This window comes from Triturus cristatus, chromosome 10 (genome assembly GCF_964204655.1).
Source record: "Triturus cristatus chromosome 10, aTriCri1.1, whole genome shotgun sequence".
Classification (NCBI taxonomy): domain Eukaryota; kingdom Metazoa; phylum Chordata; class Amphibia; order Caudata; family Salamandridae; genus Triturus; species Triturus cristatus.
The window spans coordinates 550,656,009-550,677,938 of NC_140593.1; the positions used below are offsets into that span (position 1 = coordinate 550,656,009).

General features: G+C 43.8%; 1 protein-coding gene across 6 annotated transcripts in view; it reads right to left on the reverse strand.

Annotated features, from left to right (window-relative positions):
- LOC146789704 (sodium channel protein type 5 subunit alpha-like) overlaps positions 1-21,930 on the reverse strand; it is a 975,168-nt gene that overhangs the window by 656,284 nt on the left and 296,954 nt on the right. The gene's annotated exons all lie outside the window — the stretch shown is intronic.

The following is a 21,930-nucleotide window of genomic DNA, read 5'->3' on the forward strand; positions in this document are numbered from 1 at the left end:
TGTTCTCTCAATTTCCCTCACTATGAATTCACCATGGTCATCAAAACCCACCTTCAGTTCCGGTAATGGTATAAACACCACCATATCACTTTATAGATTCGTCCAGGCATCCATTTAATTTTTTTTAAATCAAGCCTTCCTTGCATTAATCAGCAGTGCATACTTTGGGGTTGAATGTGTATCCACTTTTTAGATCAAGACTAGCGGCGGCGCACATGCGCTGCTCGCTCTGAGAGGCATGCTGTATTGGAGTATGCACTATCCACAACCCAAAACTCCTGGCCCACTAACCAAAGTCTTGAAGTGAAATCACGAACTACATAGTTCTACTAATGCTACTTTTTAATGTAGCAGCAGCAACTTCTCAAAACTGCTCACTAGAGACCTCTATGAGCAGCTTGCGGTACTGCACCTAGACATGCATGCCGGTGCCTTGCTCAATAGGGAGCTCTGGGAGCAGCTTGTGGTACTGCACCGAGAAATACATTGCTGGTTCCTGGCTCACTACGCAAGCATTTGCAATGCCCTAGGACTGGCATTACTGAAAGTATGAGCTATTGGCGTTGCATTATTGTTTGCAACGCTAATACCTCAAACTATCAGTAATGGGAGACCGATTGCATTGCAAATGCTTGGTTAAAATGGTGTTGTTCCTTAAATAATAGTTATAATATTAGGTTAATTTAAAAACGAGTTATTTAGATAAAGACAGCTATGGATATCCATTGTTTGACTGTGTATTTGATCACACGCTTGATTGAGGCATTCCTTTTAGTATGCCCAGAACTTAATATGTAAAAAAAAAAAGTGGAGGGGCTCAAAGTTTTTCTTTGGAGATAGCCTTCGGTGTTGCTGAATTCCAGGACTGATGATTAGCAAAGCTGTCTGGTCTTGTTCTACCTTATTTCTCTTTCTTCTACCACTCTGCACTTCCTATCTACTTATCTCACTCTCACATGTAATTTTTAATTCCTGCTTTCTTCCTTTGTCACTGCTTTCCTATCTTTCTAGTTTTTTCTCTCAGTCATACAAAAGTCTCTATTCTAACTAGTGCTTGTGCCCACTCTGCATACGACTATAACTGTGCCGTTCAGACCTCTCCCCATGCCTTCCTCACAGGATTAGCCGTGCACATCTCGAACCATCGGGATAGCCATCACCTGAGTTCTATCTAAATTGTCAATTTGCCATCAAAGCATAATTTTGAGAAATTGTGATTGTTTTCTAAAGGGGTGTCCAGTGAATTCAGCACAGCAGATTCACGAATGGCCAGTACACTGCCAGATGTTCCCTGCAGTAGATTGACCTTGGCGGCAAGGAGGTGTCTGGGAAAGGGTGGAGCTGTCCTCTGCTTCTCAGACCTCAACTGTTCGCAGGACAAGGACACAAAACAGTACATCTGAGTAAAATTGCTGAAGGCCATCCCTTGCTGCCACCAGATATTGGTTGCGGGGAGTCAACCCACGCAGCCGGAAGAGGCACGCACTTCAGCCACCGGGGAGGCGAGACTCCTACAGCGAATCAACTGAAATCCCATTAGCGGACCTCTCAAGGCTCATTTACAAACCAATGTTCTACTGATGGGTTATCTCTGGCAATGTATGCCACGATTCATCCCGCTTGCACCCATAGATGCCGCCCGTATCGACCATCAACATCCCTCTTTAATTATTTGGCAGCTCTCTTCAATTTCTTATAATCAAATGTAATATAACATAATATGGCTTTCGGGTGGAGGCTTGCATGGCTTGCATGGACGACTAAAGATATGATGTTGAGGCGAGGAAGATGGCCATAGAACAAAGTGGGCCAGTTTCTGAGCCTGGGTTCAGCACCTGACTGCAATATGCTACTCATCATCTCCCCTGAAATCATTCTTAAATATGCTAAACTGCAATTTTACTCATCCTTTTGCAAATGTTAGTATTTCTTACTTCCTTTCCCCTATAGGTCTCTTTGTAATATTTCCTATTACAAAGAATTGAATACAGTTACTCCCAACATTGATGCCCGCTGCATGTTCTCCTCTCTGCGAACTTCATTTACACAGCAAATTTCCCAACCCAGCATTACTACATTGTGAACCAGGTAAGCCTGCTTTCTAAATAACACATTTTCAGCAGAAAATGATCCTGTACATTTGTTATACCAATGTCTGCTGTACTGGCCATTCTTACTTCACCCAGTCACACGGAGGCCCGGTCAAAAGAAGCCTGCGATTTTAGGACAGGACCTTATCCCCTTCAGTCTTGCTGCACTGTATTAAAATGATTCACAGTTATTTCCCAAGTCACAGCGCTATAATTTTCCAAAAATAAGGTCAGGTTGACTTGTCTGTTTTCTCTTGTGTGGAGAAGGGTGTCTAGCTTCCCTTCTCATTTGATTCAGAATATTTTTCTCTACCAGGAGAGACAAAATGTTTGTCAGAAGAGCAGGGTCCTATGAACAATACAATGAAATCTTTGCGGAGAAGTTTTTTGAGGCAAAGATCGTGCAAAATGAATCTGCTCCCAGGGCATTAACAAGGATGAAAACGGGGGGAGAGGCATGTGGCTTAAAATGTGCATCTGAGAAATCTCCACTTATGGTGTGGCATGTGTAAGGGGTGGTGCTGCCAAGCACGTAGGAAACAAAATCCTATTCTTCACAAATTCATAACTAGAAGCTAACTGAACAAAGAAGAACTGAAACGAGTGGGCGGCAAGACATTTAGCTAACAGCCTTTATAGAGCATTCTTCTGGGTCACAAGCATTAGAACACTTGACACGGCAAATTTAAATCCAAGCACTTATGACTTGGCTATTTAATTGGAATAAAAGTGGATCTTAAGGCGCGGACCCAAAGGGTGAACAACACTATTCAGTGTATCGCTTTGTTCCCGTGTCACAAAGGGGACTTACGGTGACATTACGCTGCAGATCCTATTTGTGAGCGGCGGGCAGGTACAGTTTGTTTGTGGTAAAGATAGAGCCAGAAATCTGCAAAAGGCCCTGATTCAATAGGGTTTTTTTATAGCTTTGCTAGTCACAGTGCTGGCAGGCTCTGGCACACTTAGATAACTATATCCTTCTAATAAATATATACATTTGAAATATTTCTGGTTGAATGAAGTGAAAGAAAGGCTGCTTTGGGGGTCTACTAAAATTGGGCAGGAAACCTCGCAATTTTAGAATTGTGGACGAGAGACAACAGCTGTGAGCAGGGATGAGAATTGACATAAGAGAGGGGAAACAGAAGAAAAGGGCTGGGTTTAGAAAGGTGTTAGATTGGACCGAGTCATTACAAGGGAAGGTCAAAACTTTCTCGTTTTTAAAAAAAATGCATTTTAAATACTTAAGAATGGCAGCACCTCTGAAGGTCTCTAATGAGAAGCACCTTCCTCAGCTCCCTTGTCCATCTTCAATTTCATGTATCCACTAAAGTCCACTGTTCCATTATTGCAACGATAGACGACCACATGGAATCTGAATGAAAAACTGAAATATGGAATCGCACTCCGGTGAATCTTTCTCAAAGAACTGGTTATCATATGTCAATGTCATTCACAGGTTTTCGAAATCTGGTGAAGGCCTCTCATGCTGAAAAATGTATCTTTTCTAAAAACGATTTCACCTCTCCAAGGACTGTGAAAGTGATTAGGCTAGGTTTAAATAATACACTTATGGTCTAGATATTTTTAATTAATTTATTAATAAATCATGCATTTATGACGATTTCGTTTTTTTGTATAATAAATACCCAATGAAAATCCAGACTTCTGTCTCCCATTGTTGCAAATAAGAATATAGTCCAATGGGACACTGTTTTTTGTGATGGCTGTATGAGCCAAAGTCTGTGAACTCTTGATTAGGCCAACCACGGTTATTTGCATAGATAAATGTAACCCAATAGTGCACTTACTTTGCAAAACCTTTCAGATTTTTTTCAGCACAGGGAACATATTTTTATCTCGCACACCCTCGCCAATTTTGAAGGTGTCCCCTTCCTACTGCTACCCTGGGCATAGATTTACCCCTGCCCTTCACAGGAGGATGTATCCAAACGTTCCCATAGTGTGACTGGGCTGTGGAAAATGTGTGGATGCCCGCAAACAACTCGGTGGGTGTTCACATGTTTCCCGGGGCATAACTGCTCTGTAGTGCCCATTCTCCATCTCTGTAAAAATAAATGACTCATATTTCCAAATATATGTGAGTAAATATTTTTATGGATGTAAATCCACATTTTGACAAGCTACACGGGGTAAAAGGGCCGTTTCTACCATTAGGCAAGACTAGGCGGCCGCCTAGGGCGGCAAAAGGGGGGATTTTTTTTAAATTTGAAATCAAACAGAGAAACAATTTAGCAAATTAGGAGAAAAAGGGAGGGGGCGCCATTTTTCAATTCTTGCCTAGAGCGGCAAAACACCTAGAAACGGCCCTACATACGCACACATTAGTTAAGCATAGGTGCGCACATGGATTTCACAATCTATTCCTTTGTGATAATCAAATACACTACATACAATTCGTCACTCTGCGCTGCTTACTATTGTGTGTGAGGCTTCAAATGTCCCCGAACATCCGACGCTGTGTTTAGGCACAATAGAGTAGTCCTTGCTTGAATGGGCAAATATTCACACAATGAGGCGGAGTGATGTTGGTACAGCTGTAAGGACTCCCGTGTAACACCTGCTGAACATGCAGGGAATTGAGAAGCAGTTCAGTGCCTCGTTGAAAGTTTTCCTTTCACCAGTCATTCCTTTGTGCACAAGAAGAACAGGAAGGAGCATTGAGCCTCCCTCCTCTGTGTGTGACTCTGCAGTTGTACTACCGTGGGGTTTTCCTGGAGTTTAGGAGACAGGCAGGAACCTCAACCACTTTAAACCTTTAGTAGCACATTTACATGCTGCCCAAACCCTGCCCGTCCACATACCATCACTTGGTATGCTGGCTTACACTGTCAGTAACACAAGCCCAATTGGAAATAGAAAGCAACTCATATGAAGAACACCATATTAAATGAGGTGGATGGTCATCCAGCGTGGTCTGTAACAGTAAAAGACAGGGAAGGGCGCTTGACCATTTAAAGTGATTTGAATCCCCTCGCGCTCCCTGAAGGCTTTGTTTTATTTGTTAGAACATTCTGCCCTCTAGTGGCAGAATGTTCTAATAGCCTTATAGCCCTTCGTAGCAGGGCTATACCGGCTATTAAAGACCCGCTGCTTTGTTAAAGTCCCTCGCCTTCGGCTCGGGCCTTTAACGCTGCAGCGGGCCTTTAATAGCCGGTATAGCCCGCTACGGCGGGCTATAAGGCTATATTAAAAGCCTGCTCCCGCGTTAAAGGCCCGATCCGAAGGCGAGGGACTTTAACAAGGGAACGGGACTTTAATAGCCGGTATAGCCCTGCTACGAAGGGCTATAAGGCTATTAGAACATTCTGCCCCTAGAGGGCAGAATGTTCTAACAAATTAAACAAAGGATTCAGGGAGCGCGGGGTGATTCAAATCCCCTCAGGCTCCCTGAAGCCTTTGTTCACAGCCACAAAGAAGCAATGGAATGTTGGAGCTCCAGGCTTATACCAGCCATTATAAGCCCGGAACTACTCCATTGTTTTCAATAGAGCTTCCAACATTCCAATGTTCTAATTGCATATATGAAATTATATGGTATTTGTATACCACAAAAGTAGTCAAAGGGCAGCAGAACGCTGTACAGTATGTACTGCACACTGTATTAAGCGCTGGGGTATTCTTTTGATAGGGAAGCTTTAAATGTGGAAAGTCAGCAACAAGAATTAGTTAAAATTCTAATACATTAAATATACATACATGGTCTATGTGTACTTTAAGAAGGAGTTGTGACTGAGAAAATATTTTTAAAACCGAACATTATAAATGATTTATATAAATCTAAATTTTGGTATGTTTGCAAAAGTTTTTAACAACAAAGAGCAATAATTCAATATGGCTGACGTGTTCTCTATATATAGGATGGGACCTTACGTTTTTATAGTACTCACATCCCAGTGGAGTCCTTTACACTGGCACTAACACCACCTATTTTTGGCAAATTGCTCCTGAACTCTTTAAAGACTATTGCTGGAGACCTAGCCCCTTGTTATAACTTTATCTTTCTTCCAAAGACGATTAGGGCAATATGTAAAGATTTTCAAATGAATAATATGTGTATAATAGTATTTACAGACTGCGGATCTCGAGCCCCAATTATGGAACGGTTTTCCCTGCTCCTTTTACTATTTTAGACAGTCTTTAAGTTTCCCTCTGTTCCTTCGCCCTCTTTTCTCCGTGCATCTCCCTCTCCATGGGGATGCCAGCTACTAGACACCTGGATGCCTTGGGATGTGGACTGGTATGTCCTAGATCAAGCTAGATCAAGTATTGCTTGAGAGCATAGAGAGCATGCTTATATATAAGGTGCACAGTATGCTTCTCAAGAAATGTTCACAAACCCTCAGAGAAGCATCAGGCTAAAAAAGTGCATGATTGGGGTGGGGGGATGGTGGGGTGGAGAGGGAGTGAGGGAGTGAGAGAGAGAGAGAGAGAGAGAGAGAGAGATAGTTTCTCCACCTCCCACAATGGTTAGCCAGCAAACTCTGCTACACTAGGAGGACCTACTAGTTACCAGAGAATTGCTCTTCTTAAGTTCTTTCTGTCTCATCAGGTTCTTCCACTCACATCATGGATATTTGTCGGTGTGACTGTTTATGACTATGGCTTGGCTCAGCAGGGTCTCAAGGCTTCCATTTCCTACTTGAGTAGGCAGATCCGGTCTCTAATTTTGATGAGCTATGACTTGGTTGGGGTACCTGTCCGAGTATGTCACTGCTGAGGACAGGTGCACTGGACGTACCACAGTCTCTAGACCACATTCTATGGGTGAACATATGCAAGATAATTATGTTGCAGCAACTCGGGCTTCTTCTACTTTCATCTTTCAATAGTGGCTTGTGGTGGTTGAGAGAAAGGTGGCTTGTGGACCCGAGTACTGTTGCTCGTACTCTCTGCTTAGAGGTTTTCAGATGACATTCTTAACATTGACTAAACCTGCACGCGAACTAGCTCTGTTGTGAGGTGGTTTTGTTGAAACAACATATACGTTGACGTGTACATTCCTTATAAACCACTTTCCTTCCTGGTACGGACTCGTGTCTGTCTGGAGCTTGGGCAATGTGTACATGATGTGTGATGTGGCTGGCACCTCCTCAAAGGGGCTCATGGATTGGTGGAGGGAGCAAGGCCATTTTGTGACTGGATTGGCAGTGGTGTGCCTACCTGCACCCACTCATGCATTTTGGCAGAGGCGTAGCTATCAATGATGCTGTAGGTGCAGTGGTATCGCGGCCTAGGATCCTCGGGCCCGCTCAACCTTAATTGTGGCTTCATGTGGCTACTAGACCAGCAGTTAAGGGCTTTTTTTCTGTGCTTGCACCAGGGCCCATGGCTCCCATACTACACCACTGCATGTTAGGGCCGGAGAAAGGAATATGACGTGAAGCCTGTGAGGTCGCGAGCTGCGGAGAACATTGGGAGGAATACACCTTGCATCACAATAAGCAATGGCGGGAGTTAAGTGTCAGGAAACTCTACGTGCCTGTTAGAAACACTAAATAATCTATTAATATCTGTTCGCTTATAACAACATGGTATGGAGCTTTAAAACGGGCCACCCATTCTTAGAATTGTCTTTGGTAATTTTGACAAACTATTTGAATAAATGCAGCTCTTATGCCAACACAGTGACAAGTAAATATACTGACCAAACGTGCAACGTATAGTGGAAAATATTTATTTCTAATGGGTAGAGCACGGCCATATGTTGATTGTAATACCCAGAGCGAAGGTCTCTGAAAACACAATTTCTCCCTAGGGAATATTGTTTTTCCATTGCATCTTTACACACACACCGCTTATATACTAATCGTTAACCTATACCGTGCACGGAATGTAGGTGCTTTTTGATGAGATATTCTACACACGTGTTTAAATTATATTTCCAAGAATTTCTGTAATTGCATTTAAATGTGAAAGTAAGCTTTGCAGCGCACTCCCTTGCCGAGCAAAGCAACAGAAGTCTGGCGTGCCTAGAATGACGTCAGCCGACGGTGGCCTAATTAGTGGATGCAACAACCTGCACTGACTGAAGCAGGCGTCAAGGCAGTGAACTCAGACACTTGCGGCCATGTTGAAACTGTGTATTCCTCTGCCAAACCCGAGCGCACACACTGCTCCTCGTACCAGCTCATTAATATGTTACCATTGTAAATATGTATTTATTAATTTGATTTTTTCTTTGGACTGATGAGGTTCAGGCTCGGCAGGTTAGAGCTTTGTACATTGTGTTTGAGAAAAAAAAAACAGGAGAGAAGAAGAAAAGGAATGGTAATGAATGGGCTTCACAAAGTAAGAGTGCAGTCACCATTCGAGTTTTATACCGGTCCTTACAAAAGAGGAAAATGCCACCCGCCTGTAAAATCGTTTCACAGAGTTGCTACCAGTGGCGGCTCCTCGTGGGAGTGCTGCGGGGCTGGGGAGGGGCAGGGTGGGGGGTAGTAAACTCCGGCTTACGGCCGAATGGAGTTAAATTCATAAATAAATAAATAAAACGAATTAGTTGCGTGCGCTGCCTCGCAATCGGCGATGCAACGCGCGCAATGTAATTCGTTTTATTATTTATGTACTTAACTCCGTTCGACCGTAAGCCGGAGTTTACTACCCCCGACCCTGCCCCTCCCCGCCCCTCTGCCCCGCAGCGCTCCCAGGAGGACCCGCCACTGGTTGCTACCAGAAGAGCTTGGCACTTGGCGCCTGTGCTTTACTACAGCCAATATTACATTACAATACCACTGATAAACAACATGAGGCATTACGGGCCAGATGTACTCAGAAGGCATTTGGTAAAAGGGGTCGTAATTTGCAAACAGACTTGTTCCAAATGCATTCGTAGTTTCGCCCCAGCATATGTACCAATAGTTCACTTCACAAAACACCGAACTGTAGTGGGTCGCAATTCGCTCTAACTATTAAAGAGGTAGGTAGCAAATTGCGGACCACTATGATTCGCTGTCATCACAGGGATGGTGGCCTGCTGGGGTAAACAAACCATGATAGCTGTGATTGATTTTAATTAAAGCAATTTTTTTTTTCAGGAGTTGGCAGTGGTCCCAAGGATCACTGCCTGCCACTAAAATATTTTTATTTCAGCATTCAGAGTGGAAGGGTCCCTTAGGGAACAGGTACATCTGTCGCTATAGCTTCTCAAAAATGGCGCTAAATTCAGCTCCACCCAAAGTCTTAACCAGCCACATTGACATAAAGCGCAGGTTAGACGTGGTCACCAAATGCTCAGATAGTAAAAAAAAAAAGTGAATTTCGCTACAGATGCTCTGTACCTGCCCATTAATCTGATCCTGGTGAGGTTGTTATCCTCAAGGGAAACAACCTTTAACACGCAGCCAGAACCACACAGTGCCTTTACTACGCGGGCACTACAAAGAGCGCGTTGTTACCTCTTGTTCCTTTACCGTGTAAGTCGTTACAACGAATTGCTTTAGGGAATGCGCTGTTGGACTGGTGTTGGATTTTAAGTTCAGCACCTTCCCTACTGTTGCACAGCCTGGAGCTGGAATAGTAAATTATACTGTTCCAAAGTCAAGCGCTTCCCTAAAGCAAGTCGTTGTAATGGCTTGCACGATAAAGGAACACGTGGTAACAATGCGTTCTTTGTATTGCCTGTGCTGTAAAGGCATGCATGGTAAAAGCATGCATGGTTCCATCATACAACCATCCTCAATTATGATGATCCAATTATATCATGCAATTGGGTTACTCTGCTTCTAAGTATTAGCATCTAGTTGACTAGAAAGTTACCTGGAGAGGGTAGTTCAAGCTTCCTCCACCAGACATCTCAGCCTCAAAATATACCAAATTCAGTACTTGCTTGAGGGGACGTGCAACATTTAAAATTCCAGCACGGCTGACTCAAGCTTCCTTCCTTCTAATGTTTAAAACATGAGTACCAAAGAATTGGGTAACGCACCTGTTATTTGCAGCTCTACAAAAAACGAACTAGTACTGGTAAAAGTACAGATATGTGTGTTGTAGGATTTAGAGTTCAAGTTATATCACATATCAGCGTTAGCCTTAGCATCCATCACAGGTCACTTTGGTATTGTGTCCAGTCTCTGCCTCAGATAATGGCTTGCTGCCAATAATTAAGAACAATCAGTAGAAGCCAAGAGAATATACAACACAAGTTACCCCATCGGTTACTGTGGATATAAGCATAAGCAATACTCTTGGCACGCAAAGCTCCTTACAAATCATTATAAATAGATTAAACGATCCACCAAGGGCTGGTGGTGCTAGAATTTCTCACTTGTTCCCTAACCATTGGTTGTTTTGGTCTCTGGTGGAGTCACTGAGGGACAATTTGTGGTTTAGTGGACATCTCGCCAATTGTAGGAGCAGAACATCTGAACTTTAATCCTGAATTCTCCCTTGACTAAATAATGTGATCTCTCAACACATTCCTTTTTCCTCTTTTGCTTCAGATTCCTTCTCTTCAACATTTTGGAAAGCTGAAAGCTAAAGACCCGTATTAAACACTGTACACGGCTTGATAGATTTACATTTGCCTACTATCCGAGGTGTCCCTATGATTATCACAGCTCCAGCCATTTGCAGTTGGCAGGGTGTGAGGAAGTCATTGTCAGCACAGAGGCCAACAAGAGACGAGTGGCTTCATGTCCTCTAAGCAGGCGTTCACAGTATCCCACGTCCAGCTAGTGGCCAGCGCAGAGGTTCTTTCTGGTACCCGTTGACTCTCCTTTTTTGACCTCAAATCAAAGCAAGAACATTTGCAAAGGCGAAAGGCCAGGGTCCTTGCAGACATCACAATGGAGATGCAGATAAGCATTAAAACCCTTGAGATGAGATGGGAGCAGGTGGACCACCTTCACTGAAAAATATAGACGCTTCTTCTCAATCTCCATAATCACGCTGGGGGTTATTCCAGCCCGTTAATATCAAGACAAAAACATTTTACTAGAGCTTCATGGAAAATTTCCAAAATCCAGCATGTGTCCCATTTTAATGATGCTGATGATAGTAATAATCATTAGTAGTAGTAATAATATTATTATTGTTGATTTTATTATTATTGATAGTAGTAGTATTGGCAGAGTGACCATCGTCATCGTATTGTCGGTGTTGTAATTAATATTGATTAGCTCGATGGTCTTTGAAATTGGATTTCTGGCAAACACAGTTTTAAATAGAGGCATTATTTTAGATACTCATAGGTATGGCATTTGAGGAGACGTCTTCCCAAGCAAAGTAGGTGGAGGCGATGAGCACAGCCGTGGTGTTTTTGCTGATAAAGCCGGACCACAGTGTGTGCTTTGTGATAATGCAGCAATTTGGCTCTTCAGCTGTAATACTATAATCCCCCTCCTGTCACCCAAGCCCTGTCACTTGCAGTCGTCACTAGGAAACCAGCCTGTCTTCTTGGGAATCAGGCCTGGTGGCTCATTCACTGGCCCTTGGCTGCCCTGGACAGGCAAGGGTCCAACCACCCACTCAATGCCAGACATTTTAGAGAGAGGAGCTTCATACAGTACATTTATTTGGGGGGACAGCTGCTGATAGCTTGGTGCACTTGTCTTATTTGCTAATGTGTAAGATGTATTAGACCACCAGGCTCTTGTGTTGTGTTTTGCTGTTTTGTATTGCGAAACACATGCCGCGTTATAAGTTGTCAATCTGCTTCCTTAAACAATTCAGACATTCCTCAAGAGACAAAAAAAGAACCATCATTTTCTCGGGATCAAATAATGACTAGATGCCTGTGGAATCTAATAACTCTGAGAAGCAATCAGAAAGGGGTCTGTAGATATGAACTTTATGGCGAGGTGGGCAAGAAATGTTATGCAAATATTTTTTAGGCTTCTTGTATGCATTCTTTGTGTAAGTGGGTGTATTGGAAGTTTGGAAGAGTGTGTGTGTGGGGGTGCGCGCATGTGTGAATGTGTGTGTGTGTGTATGCATGTGTGTGTGTGTGTGTGTGAGGGAGATACAGAGAGAGAGAGATTGAAAGTTTTTTATATTCAGTCCTGATGATATTGGATGTAACGAACGACCTGTTGCTTAGTGTTGGGGGTTATGTATGCTTTCTTGAAGTTAGTTGCTTGTTCTTCTTGTTGCTGTAGTGGTTGTATATAATGGTCTGGCGCATATTATGGTGTATATGGATGTATGATGATACAACAAGATCATTTAGATCACGGTACATTACATCGATGCTTTTACAACGCAAGTCATTACAACGACTTGCGCTGGAGGGCGCTGGACTTAGGAATAGTGTGATTTACTATTCCAACTCCAGCCTACGTAACAATAGGGAAGGTGTTGGAATAGTAAATCACACTATTCCTTAGTCTAGAGCGCCATCCAGCGCAAGTCGTTGTAACAACTTGCGCTGTAAAAACAGCGATGTAAGTGTATCGCAGTGTTTTGACAGCGTTGTAAAGGTTGTTTTCCAGTGCATACAAATATCATGCCCAGGGTAGGCATATGAAATAGTGGTGAGTTGGACAGGAACTGTGGAAGTGAGGTAGTTCTAGAAAAGCGAGAAATGTAAGTGGGGGACTGAGAGCAACACACTCTCAGTGGGTTGGTGTTTGTTGCAGTAGTGGTGGACATTCATGTAAGGTGCTCAAGAAGGGTTGTGCCCTATAGAACTGTAGGGGATTGGAATATGCACACAGTAGCCAGAGAGATGCAGAAAGAGGTGATGTCTGTGTTCTGAGCAAAGTGGAACTTTATGAGTTTCTGTTTGCTTTACTAAAGAAACTCCTGTCTATATCAGCAGCCCTATTGTCCCCGTCAATAAAATGTGTTGCAGTATTACAGTGCGCTGGTGCATTTCCTGGCTAACACAGTCCTATTGATGTGTATCTTGGCCCAGAAGTGCGAGCCTGGAGTAATAGTGGTGTGCCTATCCCACTCCCATTTTGAATGGCCCTTGGCCCCCCTCAATTGCTTTTGAAGTTGTTGACGACTTTTGGCACCCCTTCCCAGAGGGCAGGTCTCACTATTGTCCTATACAGAGCTGAACGGGCATTCTTGTGAATAGGAAATGATCCAGGAGTTGAGGTGATATTTGTTTGGGGCTCAAAACAATGCAAACATAATCCATCCAGAAAACATGCCTGCATTTGTGACTGGAGTTAGTTCTGCAGTAGATTGCCTTATGATTCGTGATTGCGTTAAAGCACCACAAGTTATGTGTGCAACTTCAGTATGCACTGCACCCTCCAGTGCTTTGAAGTGTTGAAATTATTCTAAACTATATTAGGAAGAGAGTCATAAGATCAGATTTGAATTTATATAGGGATGTTCCTGCCACAGGGAATCATCAAGGGTGTTCCACAGCTCAATTGTCAAGGAGACAAAGCCTCTTCTATCCACAATTACCCGTCCATAGGCCGAAGCTGTAATTGGATAATGATAATGGCCTTTTCCTATGCGGTTGCTGTATTTCGGTGTTCAGGTAGGGGAGGCCACTGGAAGACACAACAAAGGGCACTACGATGAGCGCTACCCTGAGCACTTGAATTTGATCAAATCCTCAATTTTAACCCAGTAGCTAAGATCCTTGCCCTCTTCTATGTATGCCATCCACCAGTCCAGCTGCCTCATTCCTTGTGGTCTGAAAGTTGTGAATGAAAGTCTTCGAAAACAACGATAAAGTGATGTGAGTCCAAGTTTCTTGGAGAGATCTTTGTCCCGTACGACAACAGTAGAGGGTATTAGACTCTTTGAGCATAGATTCCACATTTTTCCTTTCACCTCCAAAAATATTCTCCATAAAGTTTGATTGAGCTGAAACCATCTGTTGTACAACCAGGTCTCAACATCATTAACGCAACATTGAAGAGTTTTAAACTGATTGAGCATTATCTAGAACAGCCGAAACCTGAGTGACGTCTGAATATGGTAAGCACAAAATATCATAGCTTCCTATATTAGGTAACAAGGGCTGTATTTTGGCATTAGAAACTCGTAGAGATGAGGGAGAACCATGTGGGACTCCACATGCCAAAAGGGCTGCTCGAGGAGGTAAGGTTTCCAGCTTCACTGTTGAGCCTCCACCCTTCACACCCAAGTTAATCTTTGAAGCAATACTGGGTGACCCACCATATCAAATGCCATTGACCGACCTAATGATACTAGTCAGCAGTGAGGTCCAGTGTTTAAGAAACAGCCGATCGTATCTATAATACCCAACAGAGCCCTCTCTGCGTCCCTGTGGAAATCGAGAAAGCAGTAGTCGGGAGTCTGCAAGGAAAGATGTTCTGCCAGCTGTTTGGTGACTGGAAGAAGACATTGATGACTGTGTGATTGCCATGGAAGAGTACATCTGGAAAAGCAATGAGTAACCAGTAAGGGGACACATCGTAAGCAGGGTCACTGGAATTACGCAGTGCTGTGGCTGCCAAATTTAGTGCATAATTACGTATTTACTGCACTTGTCACTTGATCCATAATTTTCAGCTTAATTTGCAGATTTCAACAGAAAATGTTTCTACTTCAAGTAGATCTAAAGTTACTAAAAAGCACAATTTCTTGTACCCTGCATGGGCAGACTCTTTGCAAAGTTATCACCTTTTTTTTTTTTTTTTTTTTAACCAACGTTTATTGATTTTAAAGGTCGTGCAAGAGGCAATACACAGCTTACTCGCCTACAACCATATAGGCCGGCAGCAGAAAATGACAGATAGCCAACGACAGATGTGTATACAGCAAAACAGGAGGGCCTTGCAGGACCCCAAGAAGCAGGCCCATGCGCAGTCATCAAGCAGCAGAGTTCCCCGCCTTAGAAACCCCATGCCCTGTGTACACCACCTGCTTGGTAGACATTGTTTGGACCGTTGCAACATTGCCAAGCTAGCTTGAACTCGGCGAACCTCACCCAGCCCGCCCTCAAGGGCCAAAGACCCCGAATCCTAAAGATCTCAGGTATCCTACACTCTATACAATTCCCATTAGAGCTTAGTTGTACCTGCAAGCAGTTGGCTATTGCAGTATTCACTTCAGCCGTGGCTAGGATCGTGCCCCAACGTGTAATGTCAATCCAAACGAGTAACGCATAGTTATCACCTTTTAATTGCTGATTGCAGTATTCAGGGGTTACTGTATTGCTAATAAGGGGATTTTTTTTTTACAGATCTTATTAATGTGAGTTAAAATGTCAAAATAGTAAAATAATACTGCAACTGATTTTGCATATTATGTTGCATAATTTGCCTTTCCTTCCCACATAATTTTATCAACCTGACCCACAAATTGGTTCTCTTTGCCGCATAATTAATAATAATAATAATAATAATAATAATAATAATACTGGAGCTTATATAGTGCGAACAGCTACCTCAAGACAGAGGTGTCCCGGCGCTCTAAAATCAGACATTCCGCGCAAGGAGTTTTAGGTACTGAACCCAGGCCTAGTCAAGCCTAAAGAGCCATGTCTTCAGCGCTTTTCTGAAACAGGTTTCAGATTCAGCTTGGCGAAGGTTCCCAGGCAGGGCATTCCACATTTTAGCCGTTCTCACTGCAAACGCTCTACCACCCAAATGGGCTTTCACAAAGCGGGGAGTACAGAGCAAATTTTGTGAGTTTGACCTAAAAGATCGATTTTGCTTATAACAGCAGAGTCTTTGTTTAAGATAACCGGAACATTTTCCCTTGAGAGCTTGGTAAGCCAGAGTCATCGCCTTGAATTCGATTCTTTTGGCTACTGGGAGCCAATGAAGCTCATGTAGGTGCGGAGAGACATGATGGTGAAAAGGTATGCGTCTGATCAGTCACGCAGCCACATTCTGTACCATGTGGAGGCGTCTAATCGAATATTTAGGAAGGCCGGGGTGTAAGCCATTTGCGTAGTTTAGCCTGGAAGTCACTGTGGCATGGACTAAGGATTTGCGGCAATCTTCTGGCAGGAACTGTATAAATTTCCGGAGGTTTCTCAATTTGCTGAAGCAAGTAGCCGAGACCTGAGCAGAAAAGGAAAGATTGGCCTCCCATCTCACACCTACATTTTGTATATTAGTGGCAGGGAAAGGAGGTGGGCCCATTTCAGATGGCCACCACAGATCTGAAGCTGGCACTGGGCCCTTGCCGAAAAACAGCACCTCTGTTTTCCTGCATTGAGTTTTAATTGGTTTTTATTCATCCATAATGCTATGTCTCTCAAACACCCTTTAAAATTCTTGAAAGCATCTACTGTTCGCTCTTGAAAAGGGAAAACCAACTGGGTATCGTCAGCATAGGAGATCACCTTCACTCCCCGGTGGCAATCAGAGAAAAAAGCGGAGCTAGGTACAGATTAAAGAGTAGAGGGCTCAACGCTGAGCCTTGAGGGACACCACATCAAAGGTGTTTAGGTTTTGATTCAAATGGTTGTAGGGCAACTCTCTGAGTGCGACCGCACGGATAGGATTTCAGCCAGGCCAGCTACTTCCCCCCCCAAAGCCCGTATTTTGTAGTCCCTGGACCAGCATAGCATGATCGACAGTGTCGAATGCTGCAGACAGGTCCAGGAGCACCAGCAGCGCTGATGCTCCTGAATCAAGCGACCCTCTCACTGACTCAGCCACCTCGAGGAGAGCGGTCTCCGTGCTGAAACCCGCCCATAAACCGGATTGTGTGTCTTGCAGTGAGCCATTGCTCTCAATAAAGCTAGTCAGTTGGCGCTGGACCAACTTCTCTAACATTTTTCCCGAAGCGGGCAGCAATGAGATTGGCCTGAGATTGTTGAGATCTCATGGGTCACCATTTGTTTTTTTCCTCAGAGGGAGAAGGGTGGCGTGTTTCCACTTGTCTGGAAAAACGCTGGTTTCCAGAGAAGAGTTCCAGATATGAGATAGCGCACCAGTAAGAGAATGAGAGAACACATTCAAAAGTTTAGAAGGGCAAGGATAATTCTAGTGGCTTTCATCATAAATACAGTCCATAGGTTTACGTTTTCTCATAGATTTCTCCATGGAAAAGTTGGTGGTGTTGGAAGTAGAAACACCCTGGACCTCCTTCAGTTTACTAGTCGCCGTAATGTTTGCCCTTGTGGTTTTGAATGTATCTCTAAAGTGGAGTGACACGTGTTGGTAACTGTTTAAAAATGATCTCTGGCATTACAACCAAATTGACTTTAGTTTCTTTGCTGTTGTTTTATTGCACGTTGTTTTATGCAATGTATTTTATATCCATGTGGCTTAAAGCTGTCCCATCTTGTGCATCGTTGTACTTATGCCTCTCCTCTAACAATAAGCATTTGATCTTATTGTTACAGGTTCGAGTCCTGACAGGTCCAACCGAGCCTGTATCCTTCTGTGGTCGGTGAAATTAGTACTATTAAGTTGAGTAACAATAAACGTTATTCGCCACCAAGATGTCTTAAAAAGGGGAACATGCGCTTTACAAAAGCACACGTCTATATGTTTTTTAAGTTGCCTGCACCTACTTTTTAAGGCTTTTGAGTCTGCCCATTCTTGGTGTTGAGGGGGTTACGTCAGGTGCTAGCATTGGGCCCCAGCGCAAATATGAGTAAATTGAACCACAGAACACGAAAATATAAAAGCAACATTTCAAAGCACAACAGATCTGGGAGCTCGGCCGCGTGGGCGCCCTTCACTATTGCTTGTCACTTAAGCACGGTTTAAAAAGCGCAATTCATTATTTTCCCATAGTTCCCTCTGGTCGCCTCCCATTCCATCTTCCATCTCTCGTTACTCCACTCCCGCTGCTGATTTCCCATCGTACCTTTCCTCTCTCGCTACAGTCGCGTCCTCTTTGATCTTGTTCTCATTTCATTTTTGAACTGTTAAAAAATTCTGTGTCTCTTAGACTGTGTCAACTTGTCTATTTTTAAGAAGGTTAGTTAACAGTAAGTTAAGACATATTGCATGATTTTGAACGTGATAAGGATATGCTTTGAAGAAGGACCTCGCCTCAAACTATTGAATACACCACCATGAATGTCTTCAGGGGGAAAAACGGCTGGAAAATTGTATTTTCTTTCCTCAGCGGTCATACAATGCGGCCTGTGGCGACACGAGTGGGTAGAGTGTTACTTCCTGCCTATAATCCCCTGCTAGTTCATGGATTGCTTTGTTTGTCTTTCCCCGAGTGTGTTGCCCAGGGGTTGGGTGTGATGGCGCTGGCGCGAGCGCTCTCGCGGGATTTGGCGTTTGACAGGGTGCTCGAGACACAGGCCAGTGTGAGCGCGAGGGAGCCGCATGTCCGCGCCACGGTCCGAGCCTCGTGGAAGCCACTGGAGCAGATAAGGCAATGGTCACTCTCGGACTGTTACAACACACGGCTCTTTACTACTCCGTGTTCAGATTCAATTTTTTTTATCCAAATTGTTCGTTGATCTTAAAGACGCACAAAGAGATAAACAGCCCAACAGCCTTTATTAGGTCACCGGGCTTTTGAGTGTCTACACACCACGAGAATATGTACAAGATTAAGATTAGAATACCACAGAACACACCCATGCAGAGTCTGGGCCTATGCTGGGAACTGTGACCTTTAAGCTGTAAAATCGAAGTCCTAATGTGGTTAAATTTTCTGGTTATTGTAAGCTTGCAATGTCACACTGGTTATTTCACGAGAAACGACTTCTACTTTGATGTAGTAATTTTCTGGTTACTGGAAGCCTGTGGTGTGACAATTATACTTCGATAAGAAACTATTTCTACTTTGGTGTTGTAATTTTCTAGCTATTGCAATGTTATGACGTCACACTGAAACATCGACGAAAAATTATTTCGATTTATGTCAGTCATGATTAACAACTAGGATACAGCAATGTCGATACAGCAAAGTCTATGGGTCTGTTTTGTCTGACAAGGTTTCAGCCATGTAATGGAACTTAACAAAAAAAATCACAACCCATAGACAGAGACACATTAAATCAATTTCAGGAGTTAGTGTGACTGGTCATGAGATGAGGCATGTTAATCCAGATCTCCTGACTGGGGTGAATGTTTTGATTTGTTCTGCATTCCGTCCATCAATTGTGTGTATTTTGCTTTCTCGCACTAAGTGCGCCAGGTATGCTCAGAAATGAGTCATGGGCTCACTGTGCCACTGGAATCAAGCTGTCCTGGCTGAAGAGGGGTGAAACCCCGAAACTGGTCCTAGGATGCTTGTTTCCGGTCCAGGGAGGACCTGGCTTGGCAGTTCGGGCTGGACTGTTCCCATGAGGCACAGGGTCAAGACTGATTTGCATACAGCCAGGTCTAAACTGGGGTGGCATGGTGAGCAAAAGAATGATGGATTTAACCCAGATCTCTTGACTGGGGGTGAATGTTTTGATTTGTTCTGCATTCCGTCCATCAATTGTGTGTATTTTGCTTTCTCGCCCTAAGTAGCTTGGGGGGGGGGGGGGGGGAGGGGCAGTTTGAAGGTCTTAAAAAGTATTGCTTATTTTGCAAAATATTGTCTTTTAAAAACCACTAACAATCTGCTCTCCTCCCCCTGCCTCTTAAGCCTCTATCATTTCCTGCATCTCATATAATATATTTTAATATGCTATGCCAGCATGATAGTTCGAAAATCTGACTCCCAAACCTCCACCTCCCGAAAAAAAATGTACTCCCGTGACCATACTGCTTGCTGTTAATGCAGGGATGGGGCAGAGAGGTGATGCAAAGCTGGTGATAGCTCAAACAGGTGAGCGCTTGTGGAATTTATCAGCCTGTATTCCTGGTTGTATGTCAGAACATCACCCCATTCAGTGTAGATTCTCTATTAATGCGTCCACACTATTTTCCTAGATGATATTTAGGGCACAATATATCATCAGACAATATTTTAGATGCATTATTCTGACACCACACTCTACAGGAGCTGCAGTTTGCAGATTAGAAGCAAGCATAGTAAACTTGGGCTTCCCTCCTCTGACACTGGATGAAATGAGTACCACTGAGTTGGATGGAACTAATTCATTAAGCAGCTAAATCCATTTGAAGGGGAAAATGGTGGCCGCTAGCTAGAAGCGGTCGCGGGCCCTCGCTCTACCTCGGCAGAATACTCGCAAATGTACGATAATTGGATGTGAGAACTAAGCGGAATTAAGTAGTGGCGTCAGGACAGTCTTTAGCGGTTTGTTCGCTTTACTTTTCCCAGATGTTTACTGTATTTTTTCCAGAGATATTTCTCTCTGTGTTTGTTGTGGAGACTTGGAGAGTGACGGTGGCGGCCGGAGCGGAGGAGACTCCACAGAGGAGCCGATGGACGGAAGCGGCAGCACGGATTGCGCGTAGCAGGCACACCGCTGCTAGGGTTGGCTTCGGAGCCGCGGGAGTCGAGTGTCTGACTTTGTGGCTCCCTGTCTACAAGTTCTGTCGACCCCTGGGGTTCCACAGTGGATTTTACCGAAAACGGGGGTCGAGGCACAGTCGGGTCGAAGAACTGGCTGGTATCAAAGAAGGGAATCGGTGTATTTGGAGAACGCTGGATTTTGTTCATGGCACTCACAAATGACCCCGGTAAGGAGGAGAAGGGGGGACTGGGGGCCTAAATTGAATGTGGAACGGGGCACTATCAGTGAGGAATAGCAAACCAGTGGGGGTTCCGGTGAAACATACACAGCAGCAAAAAGGTTAAACAGATATACCCTTAGAAGCAGGGATATCTGGGGCAAAAATCGGTCCCCCTCTGAGGCTCTTAACAAAGAAACTGCCCTACCCACAGTGCAAATTAACCCCCAAAAACCTCCAGAGCCCCACACAATAAAAGGACCCTGACAGAGAAGACCCCATCAACCAAGGAGAAAAAAAATCAAACTAAAACAAAATCAGCCAATATTCGAGTCACCCCATCACTGCAATCGTATTTTAAGGTCCAAGCCCAATCCTCTCTTTTTACGCAATCTACCCATCTCCCTCAGGATAACCAGCGAAGTTCCGAATATACTTCTGGGGTAACCTCAAGTAACAGCAGTGATTTGGCACAACTGATTTCTTCAGAACTACCTAAGATAACAAATACCAAGAGAACAGGAATAAACATGGATCCAGTGCTTCTTGAAAATAGATTTGTACCCCTGGCAACCTCGGCTGAGAGAGACAATACTGTAAGCATTATCCAAATTCCTAGCTCTGACACCCAAGGGGATCAGTTTAGTCAACAGCGAAGTGAGCTAAGGGAGGAGCTAAGGACATCTACTACAGACCACAACCCAGAGGCCCAGTCCTCCACAGAGGGACTTCTAGTTACCCTACTCGCGGAAATCAGAGAAAAATTAGCAGTTTCAGAAAGTAACCAAATTAAAATTCAAGCAGTTTGTGAAATGTTAGAATCAAAAATGAATGATTTAACGGAAAGAGTAGGGGTAATGGAAACAGCCCTGGGAGATCTCACGTAACAAGTAGAAAAAAACACAGCGGAAATTTCGAGATTAAAGGATAGCGATAAAGATCTGAGGGATAAACTAGAAAGGTTAGAAAACAACGCAAGAAGAAATAACATCAGGTGCCTGAATATACGAGAAGAGGCGGAGGGAGGCGATATAAGGTCCTTGATTATTAATCTTCTCAGAGAGCTGCATTCTGATATAGACAGACAGACCCTAGAGGATGACATACAAAGAGTTCACCGGGACCCATACTCCAAAAGACCTGGGGGAAAAAAACAGAGAAGGATCCTAGTTAACTTTAAAACGTATGCATTAAAGGAAAAGATCCTTGCTGGGGGTCTAAAAGTAAGAGTGTATAACAAAGGGGACTTGTCATTCCGTGTTAGATCAGACATTTCGCACACCACACAGGACAAACAGTGGGAGTTAGGGAAATCCATGCAAGAATTAAGAAGTTTGGGTGCTACAGCAAACCTACGATTTCCCGCCTCTCTATAGGTGATGTGGAAC